This window comes from Lathamus discolor, chromosome 7, assembly GCF_037157495.1.
Source record: "Lathamus discolor isolate bLatDis1 chromosome 7, bLatDis1.hap1, whole genome shotgun sequence".
NCBI lineage: Eukaryota > Metazoa > Chordata > Aves > Psittaciformes > Psittacidae > Lathamus > Lathamus discolor.
The window spans coordinates 14,931,384-14,948,346 of NC_088890.1; the positions used below are offsets into that span (position 1 = coordinate 14,931,384).

At 44.4% G+C, this 16,963-nt stretch overlaps 1 protein-coding gene across 2 annotated transcripts in view; it reads left to right on the forward strand.

Moving 5' to 3' along the window:
* Window positions 1–8,643: 8,643 nt before the first annotated feature.
* The window catches only part of TAFA4 (TAFA chemokine like family member 4), a 79,526-nt gene continuing 71,206 nt past the window's right edge, over window positions 8,644–16,963 (forward strand). For both annotated transcript variants that reach the window (XM_065687148.1, XM_065687147.1), the window contains exon 1: window positions 8,644–9,727. The gene's annotated coding sequence lies outside the window, so the exon portion shown is untranslated. The remainder of the gene's footprint in view (window positions 9,728–16,963) is intronic.

Consider the following 16,963-nt stretch of genomic DNA (forward strand, 5'->3'; position numbering starts at 1 on the left):
GTGTCCAGCACACCGGCTCCCAATAGAGAAAGCATCACTGCAGGGCCAGGGGTATCCTGTCAGCCAAAGAGGGTAACAGGACAAGGGGGAGATTTTAAACCAGAAAAAAGTGCTTTTTCACAGTGCCAACCGTCCACTTTACAGAAAATATTGTCCATCTGAAGGGAAACCTAAAAGGGAGGTTTTGACACAAATCTCACCTTTATAGAAGTTGTTTTTTTCTCCACCCAGCCTCCTTGGCAGTAGACAGCTACATCTATTCATGTGAAACCCCAAGAACTATCACTTTGAAAACTTTCAGCTATGAAAACAATACCCTTTCTGTTTACCCTAAACACCGAATATTGTGGAATACACCCCCTTATTGTACTGTGGTCAGAGGCCATTGCTGATGGGCAGATCTCTGGTTTCAGCAGTGCCTGATGTCTCATCTCTCTCTTTGGTGCTTTATAATAAGCTCTGACTTTCAGTGTTTTTTTAAGAGCGGTATGTACACCTGAAGACACTTTAAAGAAGCTATTTAAAAGGTTGTAAAAAATAAAATAAATACTTGGCATCGAGGTTCTTGGAGTGCATGATGAATATTTTAATAGTTAAAAATCTAGCCAGAGAGAAATGAAATGATTTAGTGCTCTAAATAAATCTCTTAGTGGGTTTTAATGTGCAAAAATGGACAACAGTGGCTTTAAACCTTCTCCACAAATACGTCTATGCCCTGGTATACTTTTTATATGTTATATCCGTGGCCAGTAATGGACTGTTATATCTTCTTAGGTGCCAAGAGAAGGTATTACACTGGTTTTTCTTCTCTAGGACTTTGTGTAATAACCTTTAGGCTTTGGTAAGTGTTTAGACCTTTGGAAAGACAACCATGGTTGTGAAGCTCACCCTCAGAGATTTTGGATCCCAGTTGGAAAGTGGACACCAGAGAGAGGGAATTTTTGGGGAGGTTGGGAAGGGAAGGAAGATATGGGATGTTCCCATGCAAAGTGGCTCATGTGGCACTAACTGTGGGGAGCTCTGTGCTCACATAACTTCTAATCACCTTGAGACTGCAACGAGTTTCAGGCCAGAATGGGTAATATTTGGTTGTGTCACTGCTTAACATTTCCTTTTCCTTCTCTTTTTTGTAGTATCAGCTCTGGCAGAGGTGGAGCATTACTTGAGATGGTGTTTGTGCGATCGATCAACACATCAGCTAAGAAAGCTTTGAATTTCTTCTTTCAATTAACTAAATGTATTAGTGTCCATGAAACTTGTACCCCTGAGTTGTATTTCTGTAAAGCAATATCTTTCACCTGAGCTGGAGCCCTTCAGCCATGCTGTGGAGCTGCTTTTCTGGCAAATCTTCCTGCTCATCCAATCTCCTGTATTTTCCTCCTCGCTGTTATAGTAACTCCTGTTGCTAAATGTACTGAATGCAAGCGCTGAAACGACGGTGCCAGTATAAATTATTAAAATTACAGTGAGTAATAAAAATGGGTTGTGTTTAGAAAGGTACAGAACAAGGCTGTGGAACTTCAGCTTTTAAGTTACTTTAGAAAGTTCTCTCGTATCTATTGTATGGACAAGCTATGCATTAAATACAGTTGGGTTTTGTCTTACATGTTTTCTAAAGCAAAATATTTGGATGCTGTACTCTTTAGGCTTCCAGCTTTCCTTGAAGAGGATGAAATGGTGAGAGGTCTGCCCACAGGCTTTTGGCAATTTTGGAAAGCATCTTTCATTAGATGCTTAAAAACACAGTGTCCAAGCCCATAAATTGTTTCTGAAGATGTATGCGGGATGTTTATAACAAGGAACAGTGAAGAGATTGAACTGTAGGAAGTCTGCTCTGTATCTGATAAATTCGTTAATCTAGTGCATAGTATCTGCTTTCTTTTTATTAAAACAGAAAAGTTCTTGAGCATCAAAGAAATAAAACTGGCCCCTTGACCTCACTGTAACAAAACCAGTTTGAGTTTTTTCTCTCTTGCAGCAGACACTCAGAGACTGGATATGGGAAGTGCTTTGGGTAGCTGGAAGCAGACACCCCACAACACAGATGTAAGGTCGGTGTACAGTGTGTAATCTCAGCCCTCAATGGAGAAGATATGGTGAAATGTTGACTTTAATTGCCATGGGACACAGATAGCAGATGGTTCCATGGATAGGCTGCTCTCCATGTCTATAAATAGCATAAGTTAATTTATGCAAGATCTTTCTTTTCTTTTATAGCTATCTCTCAATGTGTCACTATCTTTCTGGCAAGGAAGTACCCAGCGCTGGAGCTAGAATATAGGTCCTCTCTAAAGCCCTGGTATCATGTGATTATGTTACAGGAAAAAAGCATCTGATCAAGTAACTCCTGATTGAAAAGACAGGCTGTGACAGCCTGATCTGAACGCACCTTCGTTTCAGAAATAACAATCGGGTATCTGCAAGTCAGCTGGAATAATAGCTGGGAGAAGTGGGGAAGGCAGCACAGCTCTGAGCGGGGTCAGCACCTTCATGTGGTTTCCCATCTCATGCTGCCTGAACAGTGTTTTGCTTTGCAGATCTCATCTGCCTTCAGCTTCCATCTCCCTACCGTTGGATGAATTTCTTTGCTTGCAGATAAATCTCATTGCCACAACCTATTGCTTACAGCTGTTCCTTCTAGCTGGTCCTGCACAGCTTTGCTTGATTGCCTCCTCCTACTGCCAGAACACTCAGGTTTGGGGCTGGTCCCCATGAAGTTGCAGTGCTGGGGGATGTTTCCCTTGTTTAGGGCATCCATGTTAACCTAAGCCTGTTGGGGTCCTGCAGCTCCTGTTGAGCAGCTCCATGCTCAGTTCGATAAGCACCTTCATGCTGCTGTCTTCAGGGCTGGGGGCTGGACTTTGAGTCACCATGGGACCAGCCACAATTGGAAGGGATGTAATGGTCCTGCTGAAGCTGGTGGAATGCCTCACGTCTCCAAGTACCCTCCCTCACTTGCTCTAAGCAGCAAAAGCACTCAGTGGTAAGTGGACAAAAGGCTTTGGGTTGACAACAGGTATAGGAGATGCTGCTTCTCTAAAAAGGGGCCTGCTTTCCCCTTCTCTGGATGGCAGCACAGCCCTCATTGCTGTTCCTGTGTGCAGTGGCATCCTCCATCCCTTTGGATCTCAGGTTTTGCCCCCTGACATGTAGACCATGGTGCTACAGCTGCCTCTTGGCTCCTTATCACAGGAGCTTATTTCCCTCATTACTGGGCTCTCCCAGATCTCCCATTCAGTGTCTCTCTGTCAACAGTTTCTGCAATGGAGGCATCACTTTTTGGTTCATAGCTTTGGCTTCTCTGTCATTCAGAAAACCTCATGTTAGCAGGCTTGGCTGTAACTGTTACCCAGCAATTGGGTACCAGATGCCCACTGATATTTATACTTTTGGGTTTTACTGTACTATTTGTGCCTCACCCAAAGAACTCTTAGAAAACCCCACTTTTCATCAAATATATCCATCATTGTGCAATATTTAGTGATATAAATCAGCTGGGTCCAAACAATCTTTATGTCTAATACTTCACTGCTATTACATTGAATTAAAGCGGTACTAGTAAATAACAAATAAGCAAAGAATTTGCTAAGATGCGTGTATAAGTACAGGGAGCTTTTTAAGACAGAGCACTTCCTTTTCCTAGCAGTAGCACACTATCCCCTAGCCCTGCAGAAAGGCTGAGCCATCCCTTTTCTCACCACCTGGACAGGTAAATGGAATGTAACAGAGGACCTGCACCGTGACTGAATTTGTGCCATCTTGAGCCCAATGCCAATAAAAATCAACCACCAGAAGCATGCATCGAAGGATCAAGGTCCAGATCCTGCTCCATGATGAATCTAAACCTCCTTTGGTTCAGTAGGGATATGCTGGATTTACCTACATGTAATCTACAGCAGATTTTGGACCCTGCTCATGAGCATTATGCCTTTCCCTACAGGAAGGAAGATTGTTTCTGACCTTGCTTAAACTAAGCAGCTTTAATCGTTCAGTATGGAAACACCAAGACTGGGCTGGGGGCTGGGGACACAGACATGAGAATCCTATAATCTTTGGTTAAGTTGTAATGAAATTGTCCAGGATGAGAAGGAAACAGATGGATTCTGATTAATTTCTCACAAGTGTAGACCTCAGCATCCGATGTAACATATGTGGTGAGCAAATGTCACTCATGCCTCCAAAGTGCAGAAAAAATCACTATTGTCAGGATATATTCATTGGCATATTGGCTGCTGAACTCCCAGGGGTATAAAGATGCTGTGCATTACATTTAGTCCTGAATTAAATATTCAGAGGCAGAGATACCTAACCCTTTCCTCTATGCCTCACTGGTTATCACAGTTGAACTTAATGAATTGAAAGAGGGAGGGAAAGGGAGATTTTTCCCCCCTCCTTCGTAAATCGTTATTTACTGCGAAAGGAATAACAAGATGGCTTGATATTTCTGCTTTACAGAGTTCAGTTGACAAGCAATACAGCCGGAGTTAGGGAAAATAATGCAGCTTTGAGCTGTAAATGAGCAACTACACTACTTTGATCTCATGCTGATAGAAATCAGAGCCCAGCTCTGTGTTTGTGCAGTTGTTCTGGGTTTTGTCACTTCTATAATCTATTTCATGTAATTGCATATTTAAAGAAAAAAATGATGTTCATTTATTGATTGCCACTCCATTGTTTAAGGCAGGTGAGATAAGAGGCTAGAGCTGCTTGCTCCTGTCTTCATGCAGTCTTAGGAAGCGGAAGAAGCTATGCATGTGAGTAAAGTGAGGCCCCATCTGTGCCAAGGAAAGAGATTCATTACAGCTGACTTGTCCTGTTAGAATTACTGCCCCAGACTGTTTCTCGGGAAAGGATGTCACTAAGATATCTAATGGAGTATTTCATCACCAAAGTTGGGAAACAAATATCGAGCAGTGGGGCTTCAGTGTAGCTCAGGCTCTGCACCCTTCTTCCAGTCAACCCTCTGCAAAACCAAGCAACATGTATGTTAGTGTCTTCTCTTCTAAAAATGAATTCCTCACTAGAAAATGGTGTGTGTGGGGGAACACAGGTATTTTGTTCTCTGTATGTTGCAATTCTGTCTGCCTTAACTTACTTGTACATTTCCCTCTCCCCCTTTGGCAAACACTGCTCCAGCTCACATCATGGGCTGGTTTGTTTGTCTTAATGATCTCCTTCTTAACAAGTGAATGTATATCTTCTTTCGGGGAGCAGAATCACCTCAAAAGGAGCTTTATTTCTGATTGAGGAAGACGTAGCTGATAGGTCTGGGGAAAAGCTGAGACATCCATATTAGCTGCTGTTGTGAACTGGCTGAAGCATGCTCCCTCACTCTTTCTCACGCAGCATTTTGTTTTGTTCTAAATTGAAGATGCAGCAAATCTCAGTAATAGCTGGGACTGTACTAAACGGCACCCACCTGCTAAAGTCATAACCTTCATTTTAATTAAAAGCCTTAGTTTTGGAAAACTTGACCTGAGATTCTTGTTTCTCTTCTTGACCATTTAATATTGCGACCTATGCTGGCCTACAGGCTCCTCTTGGCCTGTGAAGCTCAGCAGGATTCTGACTTCTTTGCTCGTTAGAGAGAACTAGTAGTCTCTGTGTTTAAATCCTTAAGATTTCTAACAAGACAATCACACTCCAATTCCTCAGGATGCTGGTATGCAGCTGAGGGTTGGTTTTGCTGAAATTCCAGATTTTTTTGCTGAAACTGATTGTTTCCAACAGATTTCACCTGCCATTGCCTTAATTACGCACCAGAATTGAGGTTACAACTTGTGCGTCTGCAACCTTTCTGAGCAACAGTGTTATCCTTTGTCAGCTGTAAACTTCTGTTCACTTTGTCTGTTTTTAACATGATTCCTGGCGATGCATCACTTGTAGCTCCCTCCATGAAGCTGTTGTCAGTGCAAATGGGACTAAGTTTGATCACTGCTTACTGCATCAAGACTGCACAGGGCAAAATCACGTCAATCCCCCGCTGATCTCCAAAATCACTGAAGAAAATCAGACCAGACCTTTTCCCTTGTTTCATCACATGGCAGTGGAACTTCCTCAAAACAGTCCCCTCCTTTGCTGTCCTAGAAGGTGTGCTGGGACTCCTTGGCCCATAAGGGTGTTGACACGGCAAAGCTACGTCAGGCTATTTTGACCCAGCTTGTGTTGTGTGAAAACCTCTGAGGCTCATGATGCCATCCCAGCTAAACGCATGGTTTGCTGAATGAACCTACCCACCGCTTTGCTTGGCAGAGGTTTTTTGTGGATAGCAGGGAAGCCTGAAGCCACAAGAAGAGGTGAAGTCAAGGAGAGAGAGGTGGGAGATGGATTTATAGGGAAGATGAAATGGTGGGCAGGGAGATTTCTATTAATTAATTGCAAAGCTGTGGAGAAAAGGAATATACAACCAAACCAGAAATAGCTTGTGGTGAAAAACAGCTCCCCAAATCAGGTAACTGAGAATATACTCAGCCAAGTGAAGCCATTTTCAAGGTGCGGCATGATGAGAATGGGACCTGAGTGCCTGTTGCCTTTGTCTCTGGAGCCTAGGCATCGCACATGAAAGTCCCAAGTGCTGCTTCCTGTGCACGGCAAACCAGTATAGATATTAAATTGGGGCATAATGATGAATGAAACTGTGGGATGTGTCTTGATTATCCCAGGTTTCTAATGTATAATTGAATTATTTTAGTAAGTATATTTCAAGCCCTTTGATTTCTGGCCTCTGTTTTTAATTACTCAGCCCCCTCTTGCCCTTGTGCATTATTATGCTACTCATTAGCATTCAGCGAGACTACAGAAGTTTGACTTCTGAATAAAGTAGCATACAAAGAGAAAGGATGCTTTTTATCTTACCACTTAATAATTTAAATGGAACCCTTTTCTTTAATCAATGTTTAATAGTACAATAGTTGTTTATTTAAACTGCACAATGCCTGATTTTGCAAACAAAAAAGAGGGGAAGGATAAATACGTTTAGAAATAATGAGCTTTGTAACCATTGTAATTTTCAAATGGTTTAGAATATCCACAGCACTTAGAATGTCTGTTCTCCTCCACAAGACGGTAACATGGGCCTTGAATGTATCTGTGTTGATTAAGCAGTGTTAAGTTGTATGAGCCCATTTTTTATTCGAGGGAAGCAGAAAACCTTGCTAATTGCAAAACTGAAAGCTGCTCAGCAGCGCTAATATTGTTGGCATGACCGCCAGCTGTGATGATTAGGATGTGTGACAGAGGGAGAGATAATTTGATCACAGGCCTGGGGACTAGAAGCTCCTGTGTCCTGCTCCTTCCCAGCACACCTGCAGAGGTAAGAAAAATACAGGGGGAGATTTAGTTCAGCCCCACAACGCCCACATTTCTGGGGGTCCTGGAAACCTGTGTGTAACACCAGGTCATGGGAGGGAACACAGCTCAGACCTAGGCATTAACTTGTCAAAGGAAATAGCTTTATAGGGGGTCTGTAACCGGGTGTGGAAGGCGCTGCAGGTGTGACGCTTGTTCTTGTGTCAGTAAATTGTGCCTTTGGATGTGACTGATCACTGTGGGCAAGTGACTGGGAGCCTGGGCCAGGTCAAGATCAGGGGGACCCGTAGAGCTCGACATGAAAGAGATGAACTAAAGCATCCATTCCTCTGCTCAGTTTCCTCATCTGTAAAACAGGAATTGATCAGGGATATCCTGAGGATTTAGAGATATCTGGAGACCGCTTTGGAGGCATTAAAACTGGCGAGCATAATATCTGCATTTCAAAGTACTCTTTGGACATCACTTAATTCATTTTGACAGCAGCTGTGTGCAAGAAATGTGGCTGTCTCCATTGTCTGGATGGGAAAACTGAGTCTAGGAGGCAGACCAAAACAGAGATGGCTGGGGAAGGAAATGTGAGCACAGGATAGCACTGGGTCAGGGAGAGCTGCGACCTCCTGTCTCCCATGGCTCAGCAGCCTGGTTTTAAGGGCACCCGTGGCAGGTGAACTGCTCCATCCACATGTACTGGGGGTATTGATCACACATAATCCCTATCTGATGTCCTGGCTACCCTGCTTCCAACAAATGGTTCCCCAGGCAGCAGCACTAGACCTTTTCCCTGCTGATTTGTGTCTCCTGTCTTCTAAATCTTTCCCTTTCCCACCAGTACATCCAGTTATCTGCCTTGTCCCAAGATCTACTTCTCACAGTCCTTTGTGTAAGCTTGGAGCTCCTTCCCTTATCTGCCTTTTCTCTGTCCCCTTCTCTAGGCTCACTAGGGGTCTGGAGGCATGTGAAATGTCAGGAGCAGTAGGCAAAAAGGTGGCACCTCCACGTGTAAGGAATGAAATGATGAAACGTGATCTGATGGTGTGGGCTTGTTCCCTGTATTGACTGATTCACAGCTCCAGTTGATTAAAAGATCACAGCTGAGTTCTGCTAACAGGAGATGAGGGAGAGCTAAGGCTGGGGGTTCAGACCCTTCCTTTCAGGCTATGTGAATTTATCCCAGATGTGCCTGTTACTGTATTGTTAATTTACAAGGAGCTGTGGTGTGAAAGCTGTTGAGACTTCTGCCGTTTTTCACATGTGCTCTAGAAAAGTCGCACATGGACAACTTGAAAGGCAGGATGCAGCTCCACATCGGCAGCTGATGAGTGATTTCCTGTGATAAAAGTAGCCTGCCCTGTTCCGCAAGGTGCATTTTCAGTGCTTCTTCCCGTTCAAGGAGTGTTTGTCCAGGGGGTGATGATTTGTATCACATCAGTGTTTAGGGAATGTAACCAAGATCAGCCTGCTGTTGCACAGAGCTCTACAGTCACTTAGGGTGACTCTGCCCTCTCACAGAATGGGACTAATCTGTGGATATTTAAATGCCTGACTCCCACTGAAGGATGTGTTTGGGTATCCCTGTTTCTTAAGCAAGCACCAGAGCTATGGGATAAACTGAGGGTGTAAAGTGAGGTGATGAAGGCAGTAGAGAAAGTCAGTGGCGCAGCAAGAAACAGACTGTTTCCTGGTGGTTGCTGCCTGTCGAAGTGGCCCTGGCTTTGCTTTGCCTTGCCATTTCAACTGAATTTTGGAAGGTGGTAGCTCACTGGGAGCCCGTGGGACTGTAGTGTACGGCAGGAGCTATTGGACACGTGGAAAGAGGCGGTGGGGTTGCGGTCCTGACCCTCTGCACCCTTCTCAACTTGCGCCCGTCTCCAAAAGAGCTGTGAACTCCGGCCCGGCTGCGAGCTGAAGCAACGTCTCCTTTCCCCTCCCCCGGCTGAGCAGCAGCCGCTCGGATGTTGGAATAAGGTCAGGGCTCTGCCAAGCAGCCAGAAGCCCGTGCTGAGCAGGGCGTGCAGCTCTGCTGCGGAGGGAAGGGCTCTCTTCCCTGCAGCATCCTGGCTGCGCGGGGCGGAGGGAGGAGCGGGCCCTGCGCCCCAGCCACCTTAGCTCCGAGGGCTCGTGTGCGGGAGGGAGCGAAGGGAGGGAGCAGGGAGTCCCACGGAAGGGAAGAGACAGAGAAGCCGCAACACTGCTTCCTCCCCCTGTCTCTGAGGAGGAGGAGCGGGAGGGGAGCGCCGGAGCCACTTCGGGCGATGCGCCGCTGCGTGAGGGAGTGAGTTCGTGCGGAGCATCCTCCGCGCAGCCTGAGAGCCGGGGGTGCGCCCGCCTGCCCGAGGAGGATCCCCCCTTCCAACACCCGTGCTGCTGCCTCCTTGTCTGTCCAGCGCAGCCGCTCCTCGGAAGAGGCGGCGGGCAGGTGAGCGGTACCCGGTCTTGGCGCTCGGCGCTGCGCGTCCCGGGCAGGCTGGAGCTGTGACCGCGATGGGTAACGGGGTGAGCTGCGCTGGGAGAAGGGTGGCTTAATCTGCGGTGTAACTTGTCTGCAGGAGTGCGGTGGATAGCAAGGACTCGTCTGTCCCCGAAGTGGCCACTGGGGCTGGCAGGCGGCCCCAGGCGGGAGGCGCGGGGACCCCGCCGAGCAGCCCTTCACCGGGCAGTGTCCGGCGCTTTTGCGCCTTTAATCACGTCTTTAGCGAGCCCCGCGGGCTGGGCAGGCTCTGGGTACGGAGTGAGAGCGGGAGTGTCAGTCCCCAGCACTTCAGGTGTTCGTGCTGTAGTTAAGCATCCCCGTGTACCAGTGGGTGTGTGCATTCATTTGCTGCTGTAGTTATTCTAGTGGCGGGGATGTCACCAGCAAACGGACAAGCTTGTTTTGTAGATGTCACTCTTACTTCTATTTTTGTTTTCCCTTCTAAAAATGTTTTTAATTTCCGCCACCAGTTTTATGCCTCCTGAAATGCTTTGATTTCCCAGGGCAGTTGGCTTCTCACCACTGGCACTTTTACCTTTTTGTGTGGGAGATCTTGACTCTACTTTCTTTAAACCAGAGCTCTAACAATGCCCATTCCTTTCGCTGAGGCATGTGTTATTTCCTGCCCCCAGCAACTTCACTGTGACAAAAAAACCCCACACCACAAACAGCTGGAAATAATCACTTAAGAGATGCGACTTCCCCTGTTTCAACAAGTTGCTTTATTCTCTGCTCCAGTAATTTCCTCCAAGAGTGGCGTTCATTGTCGTTAGGTAGATGATGTGGTGATATACATGATGTTAAACCTGCAGTCACCAGGGATTAATGCACGGGCATGACATCACCAACAGCCAATGAGGTGATGGGTTTGGACACATACTGACCCAAACTGTCTTCCAAACTGATGTGTTGATCCTGCCGTGTTCCTAAGGAATAACACAAGTTTGGGCAACTGGTGTGGTTTCCTAGCATGGCTCCATTGTGTTCCTTAGTCTCGTGCCCCTGTAGGCATGGTTCATTAAATAACCACATGTGTGTGGTGAGTCTGGTTGATCAAAGGTTTCACTTCTTAGGAAGGATTAGTGAAAACGGACATGCTAGTACAGGGAAAGATGATGTGACTGAGCCGGCTGCTGGCAGAATATAAACAGCCAAAGAGTTCTTAGCCCTTGTAGAGGAAAGATGTGTGAACAATGTGTTTGAGCACACAGTGGATTTACCTGTAGTGAATTGCCTCCTTTGCCTTATTGCTTGGAGTGGAGCTGCTCACGTGGAGCACAGGATCTGTATCAGGGGAGTGAGAAGGGAACCGTGCAGCCAGGTGGATGCTGTGTAGCTGGAGAGGCAGGAACACGTATTCCCCCACTGTGCTAATGGCTCCTGCTCTGTTCTTGCTTTCACCCCAGGACCTCAGTGCCTGTGTGCTGCCAAGGTCGAACAGGTTTGAAGCCCTTGGTCTCAGTTCCTGTTACATTGCTGTAGGGTTGCTCAAAAATTCAGCTGTCTTGGGTAGCTTTTGCAGAATCACAACAGATGCTGCCAAGCGCGGTCTGACTCCCAAAATGTGCAGTTCTGAGTTCAGGCTGCCTCTCCTCTCTAATGTTTCCTATACCTTCATCATTTTGCAGCAGACTCATTCAAGCCTCCCATAGATCAGCTGGGGGCTTCCCTGCAGGCTCTGTGAGACCCTTTGTGTCACTATCACAAATATTTACACACAAATCACTTACGTTAGTTTAAGCACTTTGTCTTTGGAGTTCTCAGTGGATGTAAATTCTGGGGGTCAGAGTTCATCTCTGAAGTCTTTTAATGTTTTTATTGTAATTTCTATATATGTACATGCATGCACTCCCTTACCAGTGCCATTTAAGTAGCCAGTTGCATCGAGGGAACCACACAGAATATTAGCAGTACAACGATGTGCCTCAGAGGTGCATATGATTCTTATGCCTTCGATGCCAATAAGATGTGACAGAATACATCTAATGAATTACCTTTAAATTTGAAAGCAGTAAACAAGCCATTATTGGATTAGAGGAATATTAAAATTAGAAGAACGTTACCATCTTTTGATATCCTGTGGCACATTTTTACCAGCTAGGAAATGACACAGGTTACTGCAGAGAGAGAGAGAGGGTCTCTAGAGAACGGTAATGATTTTCATCTGTGTGAAATAGATTTTTTTAAATGCTATTACTTTGTAGCTTATGTTTAGATGATGCTGTAGCAGCTTGCTTTTTTTTTCTTGCTGTCTAGTCTCACATTGATGTTTGCTGTCCTTTTTCTGAGTGACTTTGGTGCTTGTGGAAGGTACAGGTTTGATGTACTCTGATAGCTAAAAGCTCCTAATTATTGAAGAAAAACACAGGCAAAAAGATACAAGAGCTCAGTAATAGATTTCAGTCCAATACTGAGGAGCTTTCTGTCCTGTCAGGGTGCGGAGATAGTCTGGGTTCATGCCACTTATTCCATGGCCCCTTTCCACAGCTGCCTAGAAGGCTGCTCCCGCTCTGGTAAGTCTGGGCTATGATTTAAATGGCATAAAAAGATTACCATTGACTTCACTGAGATTTATATTAAAAATTCTTAAGAACCAGACTAAATCCACCAGTGCTGGTCATGCACCTCACCGTGCAGGCGTTTCCTGGTACTGTCCTGCAGATGTGACTGCTCTGGGTTAGATCTGAATTGGCAACTGGTTGATGATACTTGCGTGGAGCAGCTCCTGATCTCCCCATGCCAATCTTTTATTAATCCGAAGCTACCCCCTGCTGTCTTTCCTCAAGCAAGATGCCCAGTTAAGGACCTGGCTTTGAGTGAAAAGGGCAGAATTTGGTCAGTGCCTCTCAAGTGTGAGAAAATATCTACACTTCAGAGGCAAGCAGTGAAATGGCTGGAAAATTGAAACTGATGGAAAGCAGCTAATTCTCAGCTTCATGTAAAATGAAGTTTCTTATGCAATCATGAGATTACTGTGTTCTTGCAACGCCACTAAGATCTGTTGAGCAATGAAAACTTAAGCTCTTAATACAGAGCTAAACTTGAATTTGTGAGTGCAAAAAATTGTGTTGTTTGGAGTATCAATCTTTAATAATGGTCTAAGACAAACGTTTTATTCTTTTGAACTCACTATCAGTATGAATAAGTAGTAAGAAGACACCTTGGAGGTCTAAGCTTCATTCCAGTCTCCTGAGGAAGGTCTTGAGGATACTGTTTTGTCCTGGATTTCAGAAGCATATTCAGAATAAAGAGCTCTCCTGTATATACTTTTCATCCAGGGGATTAGATTTTCCTTGTCTCACAGTTTATGGCCCTGGGACTTCGTGCCCCCTCTCAAGGTTTAGTAGTAGAATTCCCCCAGCAACCCTTATTTCCTTTGAAGAACTTGATAACCACCATGCAAGTGGTTGTTTTGAAGCCAGTGCCAACCCTGAAGATCAGAAGATCAGAGCACGCTTTCACCTGAGGTTAGGCAGGGCGATCTGAGCTGCTTTGCAGTGGCGAAGCATCCTGACTACTTGCAAGCCTTGGGGATTTCTATCGGTCTGTGTCACTGAAGCCTCTTTGCTATTCTGAAGACGTTTGTAAGGAGGAATAAAGGCCTGCGGGTTCCACCAGTTCTGCTTTATTTTGTATTTTCCACCAATTATTTCGGAAAGGCTGTGAGCTGAAAGGCAGATTTTCTCAGACTTGGTACCACTATGCCAGAGTAAAGCTCAAATGAAGGAAAGTAGTATTGGGAATCCTGGTGACTCAGAAGGTGACCTGTTGTTTTTACCGTCCCTTCAGCTGTGTTTCAATTTCAGTTACTCTTTACAGGGAACATCTGTGGAATAAAACTCTGGTGGGGTCAGGCCTCAGAGGCTCTTTCCTTCTGCACAGCATCAGTACAAGTTTTCTCCCTCCTTCTTCTATAATAACAGCTTTGTTGCAAGTGCTGTGAGATATAACAAGCAAGGATAAATATATTGAGGGGCAGCAACCCCAGCCTCGGTGTTACACGATAGTAAAAGTCTGGTTTAAAGAACTCAGTCCGCAGTCCTTGATGCAGAGCTCTTGCCCCATTCTGTTCTCTAATCAACCAATGCAAAGCATGACTCAGTCATACATTACATTCTTCTGATCTGAAGGACACTCTCTAATTGGAACCAGGCTGGACTTGCTGGTTCTGTAAGCAACTAACCCTTTAAAAGAAGAGTGCTCTGATGCTTTGGCTATTAAAACATTCGTAGGCTTGTTTTTCAAGAAGCTGCTCACTAAACCAGAAGCATGTGAGTAATGCCTGGGCATGGATAAATGAGTTAACATGAGTTCTTTTAGCTTTTTAGAACAAATTGCAAACCTCTGGTTCATATTTGCATAATTCAGGTTATTAATTCGTGTGTTTGCATTTCCTAAGCTGTGTGCCAAATTCCAATTTGGTGTATGTTTCAGCGTGTTCATCTCAGTACAAAGGGGAAAAGGAGAAACTGTAGCTGTTATAGGAAGCATTGAATAGTCAGTGATTTTTCTCTTCCACAAAATTAAGCGAGGAACTGCTTTTCTGAATCATTTCAGTGTCACCTCAGGTATTCAGGGAGAAATTTGGAAGTTATTAATTGATAGGGTGCGCATTCTTTCATATGTGCATCTCTGGGATTTATACGTATTGCAAGTTAATAAAGCTTCCAGCATACATTCTGTGCATGTGTAATTAAGGAGTGACTATACTTTGATGTGTTTTGTTATGTTATCTAGATTCCAGCTGTGGGGATGATGGTATTTTATGTTGTCATATACAAGCAGGAACATCCCTGCACGACTGAATCTGTTTGAAGGACCAGACTGTGGCTGTTTCAGTCTAGAGAACATAGTTATTCTCAGATTTCTTTGCTGCTTCCATAATTCAATGAGAATTATGTGTGTTTATGATAGCCTGATCAGCAAATAGAAGTGCGCTGCAGATGTAGATATATTGTGAAGTACAACGGTTTACATTAATAGGGAGGATTTATCTTGTTGCAGCATTGAATTTATGATGCTAAGCTGTGATATTTTCCTGTTTCAAAAATGTTATATTGCAGCGAGCCGATATCAGGGTGATAAAACAAATGAATCCTTTTTAATTTAAACCACTGTAACATGCTAATAATGTTGGAGACAGGAAGAGAAATGCCTTATTTCAGAAATGAATACAATGCATCTGTATTATAATTTCCTGAAAAATTCATTTAACTTAGATTCCTAAATGAAACTTCTTGGTTTTTTTTAAACTATTAGACAGATGTGGTTGAGGTCTTTAATGGAAGTATGATTTTGGACACAAGCCCTGCCTAAGTTAGCCTTTGAGACTCTTTATTCCCTATAATTCTGAAAAGGAGCTAGAGAAGCTGTATTTGCCGGTGATGGTCCCTTTGCTGGCCATTCAGGCAGTCCATGCTCCTTGCTGGTTTCCTCCCAGTTCCCTGGCAAATGCTCAGCAGATAGGATTAATAAGAAGAAAGGAGGGGTCATCTCTTCCCCTTTGCAGTTATTCCCTCTTTTGGCCATTGCCAGGGACTGTGGCAACGCCAGGGCTGTATTCAAGGTATCTGTTTGTTCTGTTCCTAGAGAATGCGAAAGAGTATATGGAAATCCTTGTGATGCCCCACAACTCGCTTCCACTGCTACCTGCACACTACACATATCAGCTCCTGAGGGGAAGTGGGTGAGCCTTCCCCCATACCGCTCTGATCCGCTCCCTGGATTGTGTCTTGTTGAGCATGCAGGGAAGGGAATTCTTGTCAGCCGCGCTCACACAGCTGAGGAGAGAGAAGGCTGTTGTGGCTGGTCTGCTCTGAAACGCAGCTCTGGGACCACAGCACTCCTTCCTCCCCAAGGAAAACTGGGATGCAGTGAGCTGGAGAAGTTAATGTCGATCAGCTGGCATTGTTATGAGGCTAAACCCTTCCCTCTTTGTATATGCACAGCTGGGCCTTACTCCACGAGTGTTTTCCTGATTGCACTGGAATTAGCCCATCATGAATACAGGTAGTAGTAAAAGACTGGTCCTGGCTGTCTGGTGGGCGTGTGTTGACTGCATTACTATTTGCACTGAGCACTGTCAGTTTAATAACAGTGAGGTTCCACAATTAGAAGTCAAGTGCTATAAAATTTTCCCCAAACATGCATCTACAGTGAGTGGACTTGCACATAAAATAGGCCATTGAGTCTGAAAAAAGGGTTAGCGATTTTGTGGAATATAGAGAGATTGTCGTATGTGCATATTCCTCTGTTACATTACTCAGTGTCTCTGAACCTTTGAGCTAATATCCATTATTTGGAAGAATGTCAGAGAGCATTTGACATTGGCTTGTCTACCTGAAAAGTACTACTGGAATAACAGTAACTGTGGAAATGCTTAGCAGTTATAGGGTATATAGGCTCAACTAGGGCTGAAAGAGAGAAAAGCAAAATAGTAATTTTAGTACTAAATTATCCCCGTCTTTTTGGTGTGTTGCTGAAATGATTCATTCTGCTTTTCTTTAATGACAGAGCTGTTTCTTTTCAGGAACCATCAAAATAAGAAAATTTTGTTAGAAAAAGTTATTCTTATAAGCCTGCATTGATTCTTTTCATTTACGAGAGTCCTGGGTAAAAAGGGTTCTTCCTCCTTTTCTGCACCAAATTGACATGGAGGGATGCAGCTGAGGTGAAGCAGGGCAATTTCTGGCAGAATTAGTGTAACCTTTCACCTGAGAAATGAATAGGTTCATTTGGTTCGTTAAGTGTTAGAAATTAATTGGTATTGAGCTTATCCACATATTTAATAGCATTTCCCTCCAGAACGTTTCCTTCCTGTAGATGTTTCTAATGTATTTTTGTGATATATTTTGGTTTAACAATAGAATAGACAAAGAAGCCCTAAACCTTTAAGAATATTTACTGTATATAACTCTGAAAAAGGTGCAGCAACTTTAAATACAACTAATTACTCTGACAATGTGCATCATTCACCTACAACATGCTTCAGGTTGTGCTGACTCTCTAGTTGCACCCTGGACTGAGAGGAGCTGTGTGGCTGAGTGAATGGACGGGTAGCTACAATCACCCGGTGTCTTTGCAGATGGCAGTAGGGATGAGAAGGAAAACAGATATTTTCAGCAAAACTCTTGTTTTTTTGCATGTGTTACAACATTCTTCTTCTTGGACAGAATCTGTTAC